This window comes from Anopheles arabiensis, chromosome 3 (assembly GCF_016920715.1).
Source record: "Anopheles arabiensis isolate DONGOLA chromosome 3, AaraD3, whole genome shotgun sequence".
Classification (NCBI taxonomy): domain Eukaryota; kingdom Metazoa; phylum Arthropoda; class Insecta; order Diptera; family Culicidae; genus Anopheles; species Anopheles arabiensis.
This window is the reverse complement of record NC_053518.1, coordinates 87939899-87959002: the sequence shown is the minus strand read 5'-3', so window position 1 is coordinate 87959002 and position 19104 is coordinate 87939899. Positions and strand designations below refer to the sequence as shown.

The following is a 19104-nucleotide window of genomic DNA, read 5'->3' as shown; positions in this document are numbered from 1 at the left end:
AGACACAGCAGCAATGCAATACGCGCATCATCGTTGCAATGCGCAAAACTACCATTCACGAACTCAAGCGCTTTGCGTACTGTTTCTTCTTGCGCGAAATAAGAAGCGCACCCAGTGGAAACGGGGGAAGAAGTGCGGCCCCCATCATCATGCCTAATGAACTACCGATCCGAGCAGCTCTACCACTGTTTGTTGATCATTTGCATGGAGGAACAAAATAGCAACAAACCCAACCATTCCGTCGGCCCACAAACATACACACAACGGCGGCCTCCGGGGTCCACACGATGGGTGGCAATGATACGTTCATGCTACTAAAAATGATGCGAATGAATCTTGGTGCTGCGGCGTTGGCGACACGCAACAAACCCATTCTCCGGGAGGCTGTAATGCCGCCGCCGGCTGAATAGCTAAAGCAGAGCAATCGGATAACATAATTAATTCATTTCTTGTAAATTGCTCTTTCTGCCCGGGGTTTTGGGGTCTATCCCATCGCCCCTGTCATAGACCCTTCCCTCCTGGAGGGCGCGCTGGTGTGTCTCCATTTTATTGCCGGGTTGAGTGCAGTCGACTTGAGACCAAGTTGATGCTGTTTTGCTTTCTCACACACACACGCGGCAACGTGTGCACCGACGGATGGAGAGATGGGAGAGCTGGTGCGCCATATGCTTACACCGTAGTCGGTCGCTCGGGTTGCCCCTAGTGTGTGAAAGTTAATCATGATTACGCGAACTCTGTGGGAGCAACACACCATTATGGCTACTGCAATATACTCCCATTTCCAATTGCGAATGCATGCGCAATGCAATTAACACGGTTAGAGGATGAATGATGCAGAGAGCGAAGGGGAGCTTGTGCAGGTGAGATGTGGATTGGAAATGGGACTCTGATCATACAGATGAAATGATTCAGATTAATTTCTACCGCTACTTTGTCGGGAAATAGGTAAAACATTCATTCGATTAGCTGCAGCATTCGCTCAGCAGAGCCAATCGATAGCACAGGGCTGTCAAAGCATCAGTATGGGGAGTTATATATAAAAAGACAATCGGAATTTTGAACTCGATAAAACAAAAAAACGAAAGTAACAAAATCCAATAAGAGGCCGAAGCAATGAGTCTATTGCACCGAATAAACATACTAAATAATCATACTAGAACAACTAGATATACTAGAATTCTAGAGCCTTGTCATGGCACAAAAGCACTTACAGGATTTCTCTAGCAAGCTCAACACCATAAGCAAACAATTAAATCTCTTAAAATACATTTCAACAATAACACTAGAAACTCAAACGATCTCTCGTTGATTGCTTTGTGTACGTCTGACAAACATTTGACAATGTTGAATTGGGATTTTATGGATTGGAAATTAAGCTTAGAGTGTTGAGCTGGCTAGAGAAACCCTGTAAGAAGTGAGTAGCTCGAGCAGCTGCCAAACAGCAAACATATCTTCACCAACGTTGAAACAGTTTGAAAATTACAATGTTTTCCAAGTCGGTTAACAGCATTATTCAACGCTCATCTGATGTTTTTCAACAGCACATCCGTCACAAATATATGACAGCTGTTGAAAAACATTTTGCAAGCGTTGAACAATGCATTTAACATTCAAAACGGATTCGAAATACAGTGTACAGAGAACTAACAAAAACAGAAACAAATATAAAAATATTGTGCTACAGCAAATTGCAGTTGTATCTGCCCAGAAAACCTAAACCCGGATAAAGCAGCCACAAACAGTAGATGAAACATGTAGCGATCACATTTCACATGCACTTGATGCATCATTAAAATTGCATTTTAAATATGCATCGCCGCATCGGCACGCATTTGACATGCCTGCCGCCGGGAAGGAATTTCAACAATTCTGAAAACACGCGCGTGCCACCGCCGTTGCTGGTGATTGTTGGGCAGGTTGGTTGGGCGAAAGATGACCTTTCGGGCGTACCCACACACGAGGCGTGCAGGCGCCGCCACAAGCACAATTAAAGCGATTAATATGCACAGCACCTCTGGGTGGCCCCTGCCCGACGTTGATAGCAGCTAAATTGCATAGCAACTCGCACTACATTTCCAATGATAATGACACGGTGAGGGGGGGGGGGGGGGCACACGAATACAGGAACTCCACAAAATTGGAACAACGTGTCATTTATTCTTGCTATTCCGACGGCCCAAAACGCATCAGAAATGCGCGTTTTCTAAACGTCCACATTATTGTAAGCTCCGTTGACGTTCGAGATTGCATCATCGCCAAACCAGGAAAGGTGCGGTGTGGTTTTGCTCATAACACAAGGAAATGGGATGACGTCTGTGTAATGCTCCACGTGCAACAAACCAGCCCGGAGAGCAAGATTAAGTTAACCGATGCCAATAATGATGATGTTAATGAAGATGAAGTCGTTAATTTTGTGCCCTGATTAACGAGCCCGTGGCGGCCAACAGGTTATTTAAAAATAATATCAGCCCTCTATCCAACTCCTGTTGCTGCTGCGCCAACACCATTTTGCACTGGCTGCATTTGCCGAGGAAATTCCAATTTCGATTTTAGCAAACGCGATTAACGCATCGCGGTAAAAGGAAAGCAAACGGCAGAAATGGCGGGATGCTGAACATCGCAAATTACAGCGCTTTTCTCAAGCCATTTGAAACCATTCCTCACTCTCTCCCTCTTTCTGGAGGGTGGTATGAGATGTGGCTTAATCAATCTCCCTCTTTAAGAGGAAATTAGGACCTTCCACAAGGAAAAACGTTTGAGGTGAAAGTGACGCAGCGCTTGAAACATATTTGCACAATTATTAGTGAAGGAAAAGCCCATTCCACTGAATCGTTATTTATTATTTATTTGCGTTGATTGAACAGACCAGATGTTCGCAGAGCTGTCCAACTATTTTGCATAAACATAGCTGCCCGCCCAAACAAGCCACCTTTCGCCTATCGCCTTACTTGAGGAGTAGCTGCGCGACCGTGGGAAAATGCAGTGAACTAATTGCTTCAGAAAATGTCACCACAAACTGCACCCCCAAGGGGTGTACCGCATTCCCAGCATTTTCCTGCCTGAAAAAAGCCGGTCCACGACAGACCCTCTCTCTGGACCCTGGGGAGGTTGGTTGCTTCACATACATTTTCCCACCCCAAAAAAAGCATCGTCAGGGCAAAAAAACAAACGAACCTATTTTGAATGGAACATATAAGGTTCATTTTTTCTCCCCTCTTACCGAGGTGTTCCTTCCTAGAAGAGCATAGTAAAAACAAAAGCACGAGAAATAGTGTCACGACATCGATGGTTCCCCCTCGCGCTGTAAAACCACAACAAAAGCACGATCATGACGCATACCACACACATCATTCAATTGCCCGCTCCTCCGGAGCGATTAACACGCAAATTCCCCTCAACACCTCATTAAGGGGTTACAGGCCCCCAACTCCACCACTACCTAAAACAAATGTCATAAATTAAAAGCTCCAGCATGCATTTATTTGCATTACTCACGCACAAGCTTAAGTTGGGTCTCTGGGGAAGAGTGGGGAGAGTGGGGGAATATAAAGAACGACGCGCCAGTTGCGTAAACATGCAACCGGAATGTGCGTTGTTTGCGCTGCTTAAAACACCGAAACATTGTTGTCATGTACGCTACAACGGGGCACGCAGCACACGTGAGCATTAATCCGGTGGTTCCTAAATCCCTGAAGAGTTGCACCGTTTGGATCCAGTTGGCGGAGTGTGTATAGTGTCCCCTTTTTCATGCTCCATCGATCAACAGCCCTGGTTTGAGAACGTTTCAACCAGTGTTCATGCCATACAAGGTATACGAGCACCTCCTGAGGGCAACTCCGTACATACTACAGGAGGCGAGGTACGAAAACAGGCATCTTTCTCTAATAGAATTATGAATCGAGGCATTCAGGAGACGATGGAACAACTTTGAATTCCCTGCAACGTTGTATTGTTATACCCTCCCTCTGCTGGTGGGCTCTGAGCCGGTTAGAAAAATCCAGTAACCGATCCAGTAACCAACGTCACGCCGGCGGCCCCACCGTTCGGCTTAGTCAGTCAGGCAAGAACTCCACACTTCATGCTCCAGCAATTCCAGCGTGCGGAGAGAGCACACAATTTCATAACCATGCAGCCCAGCCAGTCAGCACTACCAGTTTGTTCCCAGGTACTGCGTATTCGGGGACATGACCGGGCGGGACATAAATACCGAGCAGTTTCATGCGCAATCGTTATAACGCGTACTTGCCAATCAACACACACACATACGTACGCACACATGAGGTGGAAATTTCACCATGCAAAGGGGAGCCCGTGGACGACGACCGAGCACACAACCGGTCTCCACATCATGGCCATCATGTGTATTTTGCATAAATCAGGGAAGCCTTGGAGGCCCTACAGCACACACCAGAAGGTTCAAGTTTGATATAATAACGCTACCACCGTACATGCTACTACTACCTTCTCTATTTTTGCTCTCTCTCTTTCTGTCGCTCTGTTCCGTCGCAAAGGTTACGTCGGGGGAAATCGATTACAAAATACACACACACACGTATGGGGCTTTTATGGAACAGAATGGAGAAAAAAAAGGTGGAAACGCTCGGAGACATTACCACCCGATGGAAGATATTAAAATCTATGCCTAACTGGGGTATAGAAAGAGCACACTACACCGAGCCACTGCGAGAAGCCATACAATAGCTTTATGTATGGACCATCTAGGGCAGGTGTGGAAAGCGTTCTTGGTGCGTGTGCAAACTTCCTCCTCCCATAGAGAGCGACCTGCAATTGAAAACTGAGGAATGTAAATTTCTGACCCGGCATAGACAAATGTATCTCTCAGAAGCCTTAAAATATGTGCTCCAAAACCATGTAACTGGAGGCCAATTGGAGAGACATTACATAAAACAATGGAGTTGAGTGTTTCAGAAACAAATCTATCGTTGGACAGGAATTGGAACAGGCGATAGAAATCAGAACGATTCGTTCTGGCAATATTGGGGATATTAAAATCTTGGGATATTGAATGCCTTTTGAATCAACAAATAATTCTTCAAAACATCAAAATCTATTGAGCTCAAAATACGACACTAATGCATGAAAATAGCTCCATTCTTTCTTTCTCAATCCAAAAGCCTGCAACATAGTATGTTGGAGAGAAAGTATCCACATCCAACTTGTATCCAAAGTCGATATAATCTATGGAGGTTCTCCTTCCCAAACCACCACACGACCGACCGGCGACGAAAGATCATCACGAGCTCACACCGCGTATGAAATCAACTGAATTGAGCTTCCTCTAATTCACAAACCACTTTTCTCGCGGCATGTAAATTGGCGCATAAGGTTCTCCTCTCCACTTCCCAGCTTGCTCGTTAGAAATACGACCCCCTTCTCTTCTGCTGCTTCGTTAACCGGCCACCTTTGCACGACACACAGCCACTTTGGTAATGATCACCTATCAGCAGGGCGACTTGCCGCTTGATCGCGGAAAGGTGATAATTTCTACTATACGACTCACGACTTCGTACCGCGATAGACACCCTCTGGGTCGCAATCGTCGCCGATCGAATGCCGTTTTGTAAGCTTCTGCTACTTTACCAACGCTGTAATAGCGTGCCCATGATCGAGGAGTCACATTTTTACCCCATTTCCTTGCTGTTCAACTCCGAGCAAAATCACAACATTCCTTTCCAGAAAAGCTCCCCCATAAGTGCAGCCTGCAGGCCTTAATCCTAGAGGTAATCTTACAACGATGGCACGGCACACCCAAAAACGGCAAAGAAAAGAAACGCGCACCTAGATCAGACATTCCACGTTCTTGTTACACCTTTCCAACGATTAATATCTCACCGCGACGTTGACGACAACACAATTGGCCGGGGACGGGCTGCTGTTGGTGCATTGCGTGCCCGAACCAACATACCATCCCCATCGAGCGTATCTTGTTGGGTTTGCACGCACAAGACTCAGCGACGTTTTGTTCGTTGAATTCCTTCTAGAAAAAAAGGAGGAGGAATTTGAATCTTCCGAGAGGAAAACCCGCCAGCGATCGCGACGTTCCGAGGGTTGGTTCCGTTCTCGGATTAGCGTACACACACACAGGCATTCTCCTCCCTGGTTGTGTGTTATTTCCTTTTTTTTCTTATCAAGCACAGGGCAGCCGTACCACCAGACAGAATTGGAACGTCGTAACGGGGCACGACCACACCAGGGCGACGTGGCACGGGCATGTTTCTCGCGCTTGCGATTTAATCCCCATCGCCCGTGGCAAACATTGTGCGCGATACGGCTTATCAGGCCTTTGCTACGCTCTGCTTTGCTGCTCTTGGTGTGTGTGTGTGTATGTATGTTACGAGCCAGAGCAAGATCGGAGCAAGATCGGAATGCGTGCCTACAATCGGAGCAATTCTTAGTTCAAGTTCAAACCCAGGGTGTGCGCACGATCAAAGTGCAATCATCTCGACAAAGGCATGAGCCAACCATTAGGGACTGTTCGTTGGAGTGCTGGCATAGCGTACACGAGCATCCCTTCCCGCTTTTGTGTGCTTGAGGTGTGCGGTAATCAGAAGGAACACGTTTACAACTTCATCGAACGCAATGAGGCACTGATCGGGAGGGAAACGTAAACGAATTGGAATGTTTCGTTGGCATGGTATCACGTATGGGAGGAGTGTTTTTTTCCATGAAGGTTGGAAGGGAAACGTTTCAAGCGCTCATCTCAGGCGTCATAGTAAGTTGAATCACCAGGAAAAAAAACATGACTCTGGTGTGCTTTAATAGTTCTCATTCCAGATGTAGATCCGTTCTGATTCTGGAATGAATCATACAATTGTTTTGAAATTGACTCTAAATCCAACAGCATTAAATGAAGCGATAGTGATCGCAGATGTTACACAATGAGATTGAGAATAAGTTACATTATAATGGATTGAAGAGACTAGTGTTCAGACTTGTGTACATAGTGTTAAATCATGTAGCAAACAAGGCATAAATGAGCCATACTCCATAGAAAATATGCCAATAATACGAGTTAGGGTGGTGAATACTCTTATTATTACTGAGCTATTTACCGAATTTCACAATACGCGACCTGGGAAACTCAAACAAAAATACTCGAGAAAGTGTGCCATTTATTTCAGATACAGTGGTGAATCTTCCAATTTGCTTTTTCTTTAGCAAATTATGTGGTTAGTGTCAACTAGACATTCCTGATAGCTTTAAGAAATTATAAGTAATGCTTTTGACGTGACATTAAATCACAACATTTCGAGAAAGTATGCAAACTGTATGACTTTAAATGATTAATCACAACTATTAATGACAACTCTGTTTACTTTAATAAATTTGATATAAGGCTGCGCAAAACATTACAGTGTTGTAATTACATTAACAGCAAAATCGCTCGACAAAGTGTGCCAACTGTGTAAGATAAAGTGAACAATCTTGAAAATCTCTGATTCTTTAAAAGATCCCATTAATTAGATTAAAACTTCAAATCTTAACGCAAAACATTAGCAAGCACTATCTTTGCTATTTCAATTATGATTTGGATGAAAAATTACTAATTGTGTGGTCCAATACATTCAATACTCAAATCTACTAAATCGAGATTATTTTGCAAAGATCGTAAACATCATCATCAAGAACACTAATCCATTAGGGGAAGAGTAAAACGTTCGAGTAAATGTACACTACTGAGAATCGTCATCTTCATCTTCTTTCATTATTCTTTCTACTTTCTCACGCAAAACGATTTTCACCCTATTTAAAACCACACAAACACCACCGCACGACCTATTTTTTCCGGCTATTTCCGACCGAACCTTGATTTCAATTTTTTGGCAAAGTGCATCTGGCTTTTCCACCGCAGAGTCTCAAATTCCCAAAGCTTTCAAACAACCGCACACTCCCTCTCTCCTGCTGCACCACCGCACGTTCACCGTTGATGATCATGATCATGCCTGACCTCAACGGAGCGTCGGACTGACAGACAAACGTGAACGTGAAAACTAAAAATACAACTCAATTTTTTGTTGCTACTGCTGCTCTCTCATCAACCAGCAGGACGACCACCCGACGGACTGCTGTTTAATTTTGTGTTTGCCACCCGCCAACCCCACCCGAAAGGTGCTCAATGGGAAGCGAAGTAATTACACGACGTGACGGTGGTTTGTCGTCTCGCAAATGTTGCCCTACTGAGTGCGCTCCGGGGTTGGCAAAGAAGGTGTTTGCTCCCAGCGGTACATGAGCACGCACAAAGTCTCTCCCGGCTCGTCGTTTTGTATCTGTCTCGCCGTCGACGACGACACCACCACCTCCATCTGGGCAAAGCTTCTTCTTCGCGTGGGTACAATTATTAGTTAGTAAACAACACAAAAGGGCCCACACCAGAGTTTGTGCGTTTTTATTCCACCCAGCCGCTCGGTTGCGAACCTGCCAACCGTCCGTCACACGTCCGACCAGGGGGGGTTGGCGCGCGCGAATGATAAAATAATGACAGTCATCGAGGGTGTGCGGCGTTCCGGACGGCGCAGGAATGCTGGCGGACTAAAACAAACTTACCCCGCGTGCGCGCCCTTACCACGCACACACACACAAACAAAAGCCTTATTATCCCCCCCCCCTCGAACCTCTGCACCAGCAAAAGGGTGAAGGAACTGACGCCTTCTCTGTTGGCGCGTGTTGGAAAGCGTGGTGATGTTTCGCGCGATGTTGTGATGATTGTGATCTTGATTCGCTGTGCCTACCCATATCTACCTGTGCCCAAACCTAACCCAAACCTTTGGCTGTGGGACAAGCGAAATAAATAATACAAAAATGTGCGACTCATTCATCTCGGTCCCTTTCCCGTCTCGCGAGAAGTTTATGTGGCTCATGACCTAAATTGGAGGTCAACAACAGTGCCCCGCCAAGCTCCACAAAGCAGCTTTTGCAGCACAGACGACCACAGGGGGAAAAACAACCGCGCCGCACCAAAAATCGGTCACGATTCCGATTATTATTCTGACGTCTTCCAGAGTATGTCTTCGCCGCCACCCGCCTCATAAGATAAACAGCTACGGAGCGCTGTGCAAGATGCTGCTCCAGGCGATGCTAAAAATGGGACAGAGCGATGGAGAATGCGAGTCCACAGGAACCACAGACTTCATCTTTGACCACATTATCATAGGGTCACCACCACCGATGGGGTGGCAGTACAATTTTCGAGGCCAGAGAAGGCGTTAGTGTATGTGTGCGGGAGGATGCCAAAGAAAAAGGTGCGACCCCTTCCTGCTTGATGATTGCCAGCGTTTTAGGTGAGCAGCGATTGGCGCAAAAGTCCGAAACTGGTGCAAGTAATTAGGTTGACATAAATTTGTTTGAGGCTTTGTGTTACAGTTTCTGGGACGTTTGATGGATTATTCAGGTGGTTATCTTGGTAATTTAAAAGAGATATCATCATGATTTAGGGTGAGAGGGAGAAGTATTCCCGTGCGCCTATTGCTTAGATTTGTGCAACAGGCAAATCCAAACAAATAATTACAAATAAAAATATATATGTATCTTTAATAACATTTCAAAGAGACTAAAATTTTTGGAGTTCAAACCAATTCTTACGAATTAAGACAAAACTTTACGTAATTTGGTACCTTGTTTACATGAAGAAGACCTAAAAAATACTTAATTCAAACTTGTAACAACACCTTTTTATAACAAAACTATCTGCCATTGCCTCTGGTGCTTTCTTGTAGTGATGCCACAGTCCATTCAAGTCTGTTTTCTAATGCAACAAGCATAGCCCAGGAGCTATACCCAAATTGAAATTAGTTTTGTTAAATTCAAACTTTACAATTGGCGTATGTGGTATTCTACAGGGGTTTTCATGAGTTCTCGTAGTTGTGGAACACTTCCTGGACTCTTTCTTATGGGAAGTGAACTTCAAATGCTGGATATAGGACTACATGGCACTCATTTTGAACAGGCTCCTTGAACATTTCTACTGGATTTGTCCTACAAGGGGGCTATAGAGTCCAATTCCCATTACATTAAGTTTATTTCAAGTAAGAAGAAGGCAACAAAGTGTCCCACAGCTATGAAAACTCCTGGATAACCCTGTAATGTAATGTAATTTTCTAAACAAACATGACGAAAAGTAATTTAAAGACGACAACGATGCTAACGACATTAATTTCCCAGAAAACTGAAGAACTAACTAATGACATCCTCTAACCAAACACGACTTTCTGCACAAAAATGGCAACATGTGTACCACAGATCAACACAGGAAAATAAACCATTCCCTGTTGACAGAGCGCTCCAGGAACCTCTGGGAACTACTTCAAAAAGCCTACCCTACCACCAACAATTTTTTGTGGTTTGAGGAGGTAGGTTGTTCGAGCCCGAACACCATTACGCAAGACCATTAAACGGTGGTGGGGTCGGTGGTGGTGTACCAGCCACAATAGGAAGACCTCCGGACCTCCAAAGCGCCAACATTAATGCCTCTTCACTCCCATATGCTTCCATCCTCTTGCTTGTTTTGCTTGTTCTTCGTCTTCTCTCCCTCCTCTCCTATGCATGCTCAACCTAGCCGGTCATTAACCTACGCAAAACGGGCCTCCCCCACCCCAACGGCTCCGTTGTTTTCCACCTGGCTTAATGTTTTGGATTCAAATGAAACAACACCCGCGTACGCCGCTTTTTTCTTGCTTCATCCACTTCTCCACCGGCAAGAACACGAACCCGCCGCGGTACAAATAGAAAACCTCCGTACGGAATCGCTCCACACTACTGTCTGCCGACAAAGTTCTCGGTGTGAGCTAGAGCAAAATCCGAAAAAAGCTTTTAAAATGCCTGAGAAGAAGCACACACTGCCGGCACCACAACGGAACCTGTTTGTGGTGTGCAACGGGGGACGACCGTGATCTTGGAAGGTGGATTTGTTCCGTTTTGCTTGGTGACTTGTTTTCCACTGGCTTCTTTTCAATTCAATTTTCTATTTGACAAGAGCTACTAACTCCGCTTTTGTGACTATTCTCCCGTTACCAAACCAGCAACAGATCCCGAGTTAGAACTGTTAGTAGATTTTCCATTGCAAAAGCCGCAATGTAGTAGCTCGGGAAACGGGAGGGATGAATAGCAAGCAGGCAAGAGCGTCTTTTGTACGGGGTTCGTTAATCGGCCAACCGGAGCAACATAAAAGAGCATAACAGGACCGGCCGAGGCAAGCGAATTTGCAGCACAAGCGTTTAGCGAAACAAATGCCGGCCGGTTCCGGAATATAACGTTGCCAATTATTTGATGCTGGTTGGCTCAGAATTTAGTCCACTTTCAGACATTTTCCATATTTTCAAGTAAACTGTTTTTTGCTTTTTTTACAGAATTTTCAAACATTTTTGTTAAAATATTATCTTTTCTCACAAAATTACGTAAGAGGTTCCCCGGCAAAACATGGAGCATATTGCAGCTCTTTCGCACCGTATTTTCTCACTCGAATGAGCAATTTCTGCTCACCACTCAAAGCTCAAAGCACACACCACTCTCGACTCTATTATTCTGCTCAATTGTGTTGTGGCGGGGGGTGGGCGGGCATCAAAATGAGCAGCCTTTTCGAGCTTCCAATCAACCAAATCGTCCACTTATTGGAAATTAGTAATGCTGGTCGAAGTGAGAGAGATTTCAAGACGCCCTCGCACAGCCCCTCATAATCGTCAGCCACCTTCAACTCCTTCTCCTGACGCTAGGCTCACGGTCCAAAAGTGCACTTCAGAATTCACCATGAGTCATAGGCACGACCTGAGAGCGCAATCGACGCAACCACGCACCAACACAGCCACACACAACACCGTACACCACACCACGTTGCTTCACAGCCACACATGCGCACACCAGCATAGCTGCGGGAGTTGCATGTATGGAGCGCAACCGAACGGGAGCCACCGGCGGCCGCCAAACCCGAGCAGCTGGAATAAAATCAATGATTTGCGTCTTTGCGGCGGACACACACAGCACAAGCTCAAGGCAACAATAAGGGGGAGATGATGATGTGGCAGAAATCACTAGCTACACCGTATGGGAAAAGAGACCACTTTGAGCAGCAACCAACACACGCTTTGAGATACACAAGTTAGCCACAGCAAAAGGGCAGAGATGGGTGCAAATAATCACACGGTAAAGGGGCAGCAGCCGCCTTTTCCGAGGGTTTTTGCTCTTTTTGCTTTTTGAACACAAACACACATTTCATATTTCTTTAAAACACTTCACTGTGGAGCTTTTGTGTTGCAAAAACCCCGTCTCAAAATAACTCTTTCTCATGGACACTTTTACCGCTGTTGAGCGCCTTCTGCTTCTCCTTTGCGATAGCAATCATCAAACACACTGTCACATGTCAAGCTGGGGTGGATTTTCCACACAGCAACAAGAGCGGCGGCGAATCGATTTTTCCTTCCGAATCGCCACCTAGCGCGGCCTTATTGCACTGGAAACGCTGGAAACAATACAGAATCACCACCATGGGGGTGTTGTGTTTCAGTGACACAATCCGCGGGGGGGGCTGCCACACCACGCCGGGTTACGAATTACACAGCACGCGGGAGGGGGTGAAGAAAACGCAAAAACGACCAAAAATTAGCCACCCCCCCCCAACCCTGGAAAAACGGAAAGAAAAACGCAACGTGCCGGAAAACTTTCAACTGTATTGGAACTCCGTCCGTCGGACGTACACTCCAAAACACGGGCACCAGCCAGTGGGGAGGTGAAGGGTGAAACACTACCCAGACACCACAGCGAGGGGGAACACTGCTGGTTGTGCTTTTTGGTTACGCGAGAAGGTCGACCGATTTGGCAAAAAAAAACGGCGAAAACGATCCACACACACGCGCCCGCTCACACAACCGCGTGTAACAGCGTACGCGTAACACAACTAGACTAGACTTTAACGATTGTATTTTGTTTTTAACTTTGTCTTTACTTTGCTTGCTGAAGAAGGTTTTCTCAATGGTTGTCGTCTTCGTGGTCGTTTGTCCAAACTCGAATTTTGAAGCGGCCCGAAATGCTGCTTTCCTCTCTCTCTCGTATCGTCGTTGTCGTTGTTGTACCGCACTCGGCAACGCGTGAAAACGCAATGAAGAGGAATGCAGAGCCTGCAAAGGAAAGCTCGCTTTCTCAAAAAACGGCCCACCTCGACTACGAGGGGAGTACTACACTACGACGCACATGCTCACACGGCGCGCTCTCAGTGTATACCGCTCTCCTCCCCCGGGTTTGGAGGGTTTTTCTCACCTGCCCCAACAAACACCCAGCGTCGGTGTGCAACACAAAACCCCACCGGGAATATGCAGAGCTATGTGGCGGATAAACCTCTCTTTTGCTTCTCTCTCTCTCTCCCTCGCTCTCTGTTGTTTCTCCACGGAGAGAAAGGGAAACCATACAAACGTCAAACTGCTTACTCCCCCCCCTTACTGTATTGCACTTTTAGCTTGCTCCATCCATGTGTGCATATTCTAAATTTTTAATACACACCGAGGAGACAAACATAGAAACACAATCAACTCCTACGCATCGGGGGTGGTGGGATTGCTGCTTAACAATAATCGAATTGTGTGTTTAACTCTTCTTCTTTTTACCTTCACTTGCCATCTTTTCGCACTAAAACACATACGTACAAAGCCGTTTGTACCGCGTGGAAAATGCGAGAAAAGTGCCACGAAAAAGTGAGAATCGGCAAAAGGTCATCTGTGTGTGGGTGTGTGTGTGCTTGCTAGTCGCAAAACAATAATACTCAGTACCGTAGTGCCGGTGTTATTTTATAATGGCTGGGAAAAATGCCTATACACACAAACGCACACACCTGCAGCGCATGAAATCATCAAACATTGATGGCAATCTTCTAACAATGTCGTACTGTTGTAACACACACACACACAAGGTGAAGGGGAGGTTTTTTTGACGTACTTGGCCTTACTCTTTACAAAACATATGCTGCTTTGTTTGGTTTACAATGTTTGATCAAGATATCGTCATGTCATCCGGGTCAGAAATGGCCATGTTCCTGTATTGGACGACCAATAAGTCGTTATTTCTGATGATATAGACGACTACTACACATACACCCAAACATGATGTATACAAACAGACCACTCTAATTATTGTCTATTTCATCTCTAGACAATCTTGTGAACGATCAAAACAATCCAAAAACATTGAGTTGATCATACATTGATCAATTTTTGATTGATTTATCCTAAAAACACGAGTAAAATATAGATATTTCAGGCGATTTTATCGACAGCACCATAGAATGTTAATATTACGAATAAAACTAAGGAAAAGCTAAATGGTTAATGGGCAGTTCTATAGAGAGATTGGTTACACACTATACAACATGCCAGTTCTATATTCAACCTCTAACATTTACAATCAATCGTCCTTCGTCCATAAATACAAAGTCCTTTTAAGATACATGCCAATGCATGCCTAAGGTATTGACAATTTAAAATAAGAATAAAAAGGCTCGTGGAAAACCATGTAATTCCAGTAGTTCGCATAGCTATGTGATACTTCATTAACTCCTAAACTAAATGTAATGGGAATTGGACTCTGTAGCACCCTTGTTGGACAAATCCAATAGGAATTTCCAAGGAGCCTGTCCAAAAAGAGCCATAGAGTTCAAATTCCATCGTATGAAGTTCACTTCCCATCAAAAAGAGTCAAGGAAGTGTCCCACAACCATGAATTCCGATGGAAAATCCTGTAACAATTGCCTCGCTCAGTTTTTTTGTTTAAATTTTGTATCGGATGCTGCTTATCATTCTTAAATTTTAAATGTTTATTCCTATTATCATCTTTAAAATGATACTGCACATTTCCTTTAAAATGTTACAGCACATTTCCTTTAAAAAAAAGTATTATCAACTGTTTACATTCCTCCAGAAACTATTCAACTACTATTCTATTCATTTTGAGTTTGCGCTTTTGTGCACCAAAAACAAATCATCTCGAAGTGGACAGTTTCAATTTTGAATTTAAGTCCAACCGAAATTTATGAACGAATGCTTTGTTTGTTTAACTTCCTCAAATACATATCGTTGCTGATAACGAAGTTTGGGGATTTTTTAAGCTTATTTCATATACGACGATTTTAAAAGGTTAAAATTATAATGACAATAAATAACACCACAAAAGGTAATCCCCACAAAAGTACACCTAATCCATGTACCCAGTCCATGCTACCCGCTAAAAAAATTCATTACTTTTGCCCATCACCATAAACAAAAACCCGCTACTGCTTACTTTGCTAATGAGCAAAACACCTGCTCCATTTAGGACGGGGAGCGCGTACAGTACGCCCCAAAAGGCACCCACCAGCACAGACCGCCGCCACCACAAAATGACTTCATTTAAAGCCCTCCCCGGTCGTCCATTAGCGTCACCGCCCCATAAGCGCCATCGCAGCGCCGCACAGCCAGCTAGCCAGCCAGCCGCGTTTGATGCGCAGTTGATGCGCGTGGGACGAACGCGTCGAAGAACTCGATCAAAGGCGTGCTGCGCGCTGGTGGCGCGTTCCCCACCCCCCCAAACCGCCCGAAAGTGTCCGCGTATGATGTCAGAGCCGCCAGCAGCTTTATCTGTCAGACCCCGCGGGCACACTTCACACAATCCGCCTACAAGGCAAGGTCAACCGCCGTTGGTAGGCTTTGTTTTTGGGGAACAGAAATTTGAGCTTTCAAGGGTGCGGGTGGATTTTTGCACTATCAGCAAACAAGGTCACCCCCCCCGAAAACCGGTCTGTCTCTTCAACGCACACACACACACGCACGAAACACAACCAATTTTGGTTGGAATTTTGATGTCTTTTCCGGTTTGTGTCCGGAACAGTGTTTGTCTGTTGTCCGTCGCGTTATTTTTTGCCTTTTTGCCGTCCTGCATAATTGCGTCATTGCAAAAGAAAACAAAGCGAAAGTGGGGGAGGAGAGGGGATGGATGATGGCTCGAGACTTTTGGAGGGATACGCATGCTCCTTTTCCGCCGGGAATGATTACTCACACAATACGAAACGGGGGGAGCAAACAGTTCAAGAGCGAAACTCAACAAACTCTCTCACCTGTTCAAGAAAAAGATGCTCGAGTTTGTTAACAACTCGGTTGCGTTTTTTTTGTGTGTGTATAAAGTGAATATTTTGTATAAACATCCAAAAATCGCGCGTCATTGTGTCTGCCCCAAGCTCGCAACACACACACCACGAGAGTCCCAAACGAAAGGCAAGAGCAAACGCATGTGTGTACACGTCAAAGTCATATGACAGTCGCCGAGAGTGCATTCTATCCACCCACCCGGGGCAGCAGTTCCTATACGGCCGTATCGATGTGTCATCATCAAACCATCACCCCCCACCCACGAGTACCCTTTACCTTGTACGATATTTTTAAACCACAAGAGAAACTACCGCTCACTGCAGCAAAAGATGCACTTGACGCGTTACACCCTCACCCACCGTCACACACACACACACATTAGCAAAGTATTTGTTTCACTCGGACAAAAACGTGACGACAGCAGGCAACACAACACAGCTGTTAATTGGTTCTGCACACAAGCACACACACACACACACACACACACACTGTCCATTCATGCGTCTCTGGAGTATTCCAGATGATGGAGATAGTCGCACGTTATGGGCACCGGAGCAAGCACACGACAAATGAATCGATTGTAAGTGATTTAAATTATGCAACAAGATGTTCGATAGTTGCGCACACACTCACACACCACGCCAAGCAAAGAGTTGTGATGCGTATGCAAAAAAAAACCCCGATTTGTGACGACATTCGTCCTTCCAAGGACACCTCCTCCTGATGCACGGACACCATGCGAAAACCCCTTTTTTTGTCAATTCCAATCGAGAAAAATCGATTCCTTTTTCCCTGAGGGAGGGTGGATTGGGAGGTGGTGACTCCCTGTCACGGTAGTAGTTTGAGCGGGGGTTAAATTTTGACAGCCAAACTACCCCTTGGCGTTTAGTATTATTGCGTGTTTTGTCAGTATGTTTGCGTGCGAATGTGTGGATGTGTGTGTGCGCAGCAAGTGTAGGCGTAACAATGAGCTGAAGCACAAAAGGAAGGGATACCCCGTCATTGGTTTACTGTGCGTAAAACAGGCAAAAACACACACACACACCTGTTCAACACACACCATTGCACAAGAGCAGCCATATAAACACGGTGCGCTACGGTTTGGGTTCATATCCGTCACCTTTTTTGTGTGCTGTGTGCTGCCCCTAATCAGTTTCGCTTTGAAAAAACAGTAACAGCGAAAATATTTGCACACACACACACACTACCGTAGGAAATTGACGGGTGTAAATTGGATCTTGAAGCCACCGCGTCGGCACCGTTTTGTCGCGTTTTGTCTCTGGTTAGAATATGGTGATAGAAACTTTCCCATATACTCGTTCCATTGATAACGGGCGATGACTGATGCTTTTGCACCATACACACACACACGACTTGTCCGCGATGGCCATTTTTGTCTGTTTTGTCGCTTTTCTCGCATCGAAGTAGCCATTCATTGTGCGTTTTGCCTCGCACAGAGCCACCAGTCCCTTCCCACCGCAAATGCTGCTGCTGCTCTCTGCCATCTTTGTTCGTCTCGATGGCGGGATCCCCTTCAGCCCCTTCAGAGGCTTCATGCTCGCGTTTCGTTCAAATTCCCTCTGTAAAGGTTCACTGTTTTCGATCGATAGATCGATAATAGTTTGTCTCGTCGGGGGCTAGTTTTCGGGTGGAGCGATTTGGTTTCGGACCGAAAAGAGTGAAAAAGGAGTGATTTAAACGGACATTTAAAGAAGCTACTTACACACTGAGTTCATCGAAGGAAGGTTATTGTTTTCCCTTTTTTTTTGAGAAGAACTGTTGGATGGCTACACTGCTGCCTCTGTATGGACTTTTGGCGTTTTTTCCCACGGTGCGATGACCTACAGCAAATAATGAAATTGGGGAAAGGGAGGGAGCGGGTTTAATTGTGATTGTTTCACCTCACAGGACAATGCGGGGTACGATGACTCCTGGCACGGGGAGGAGAGTGATCTTGTGTCCGGTGTCCTTTTTCAACGCAAGTTCCGTTTCGGCAGTGTTGCGTACGTAAAGTGTGTGTGTTTGTGTGTATGTATGTGTGTCTGTATAGTTGACTATGTGTGTGAATGTGTGTGCAGACACGCGCACACACAGTCGCAAGGTTGCTTTCGCACAATTTTCGTCGCACACTGCACACACAAAGAGGAGGATAACGCACACTTTACACACATGCCACACACACACACACTCACTCAAACGCACACGCACACAAAAATGACCCACAACTTGCCGTGACGCTGTAGAGTTTCTTGGGGAGGCAGGAGGATGGTGTGGAAGGAAGGTGGCGCTGGGTTAGGGATATTCTTTTTTTTCTACTTTTCTCGCACACAAATTTCACCTTGACTCACAATTTGTCGCGCACACACACACACGGACACACGGGGGTGGTCTCACACTAATAAGGGAGCAGCGAACGCTCGCCACTAGCAAAAAGAAGACGAACACAGCCCCACACACAAAGCAATTCAGCGAAGAACGATCGATCGATGCTGGGCGTAATAATTATGGTTGCAGAGGGACTCCCTGCGAAACCCGGAGGGATGATTTAGGCAATGCTCTGGCGATGTGTTGCACATAACAACGCCACACACGTACGCACGCACACACACACGCACACGTCTCGTTGTTCACCTGCGAAACTTTTCTGCAAAAAAAGCGAGCAGCAGCTTCTACTGCCTCCACCTTCGCTCTATTGCTGGTACTTGGGTTGAATTTTAAGGGATGATCACCTTTCTTCTGCTAAATACTATTGCAGCTCACAACGCAACAAACACAACACGTACACGTTCGCGCACCGCGATGTGCTCCGTACGGGGGAGTAGGGGGGTGAATGGTTAAACGGGGTGGAAAATTTTTAAGCGAAATCGACGACGACGACGACGACGTCTTTTCGCGACACTTCTTTGCTGTAGCTCGCTCTCTGCGGAAAAACGCCTGCTGGCTGCTGATGATGGCGCTGCTGACGAATACGGGCCATCGATTGCGTGCG

The 19104-nt window shown here is 45.7% G+C and overlaps 1 protein-coding gene across 6 annotated transcripts in view; it reads right to left on the bottom strand.

Annotated features, from left to right (window-relative positions):
• LOC120904627 (lissencephaly-1 homolog) overlaps positions 1–19104 on the bottom strand; it is a 53862-nt gene that overhangs the window by 33990 nt on the left and 768 nt on the right. The window contains exons 1-2 of one of the 6 annotated variants that reach the window (XM_040314786.1): positions 18845–19102; positions 17839–17956 (exon numbers count right to left, since the gene is read on the bottom strand). The gene's annotated coding sequence lies outside the window, so the exon portion shown is untranslated. Of the gene's footprint in view, positions 1–12952; positions 13100–17838; positions 17957–18746; positions 19103–19104 lie in introns of those variants that run through there. The other 5 variants (XM_040314787.1, XM_040314788.1, XM_040314792.1 and 2 more) reach the window with 5 other exon arrangements.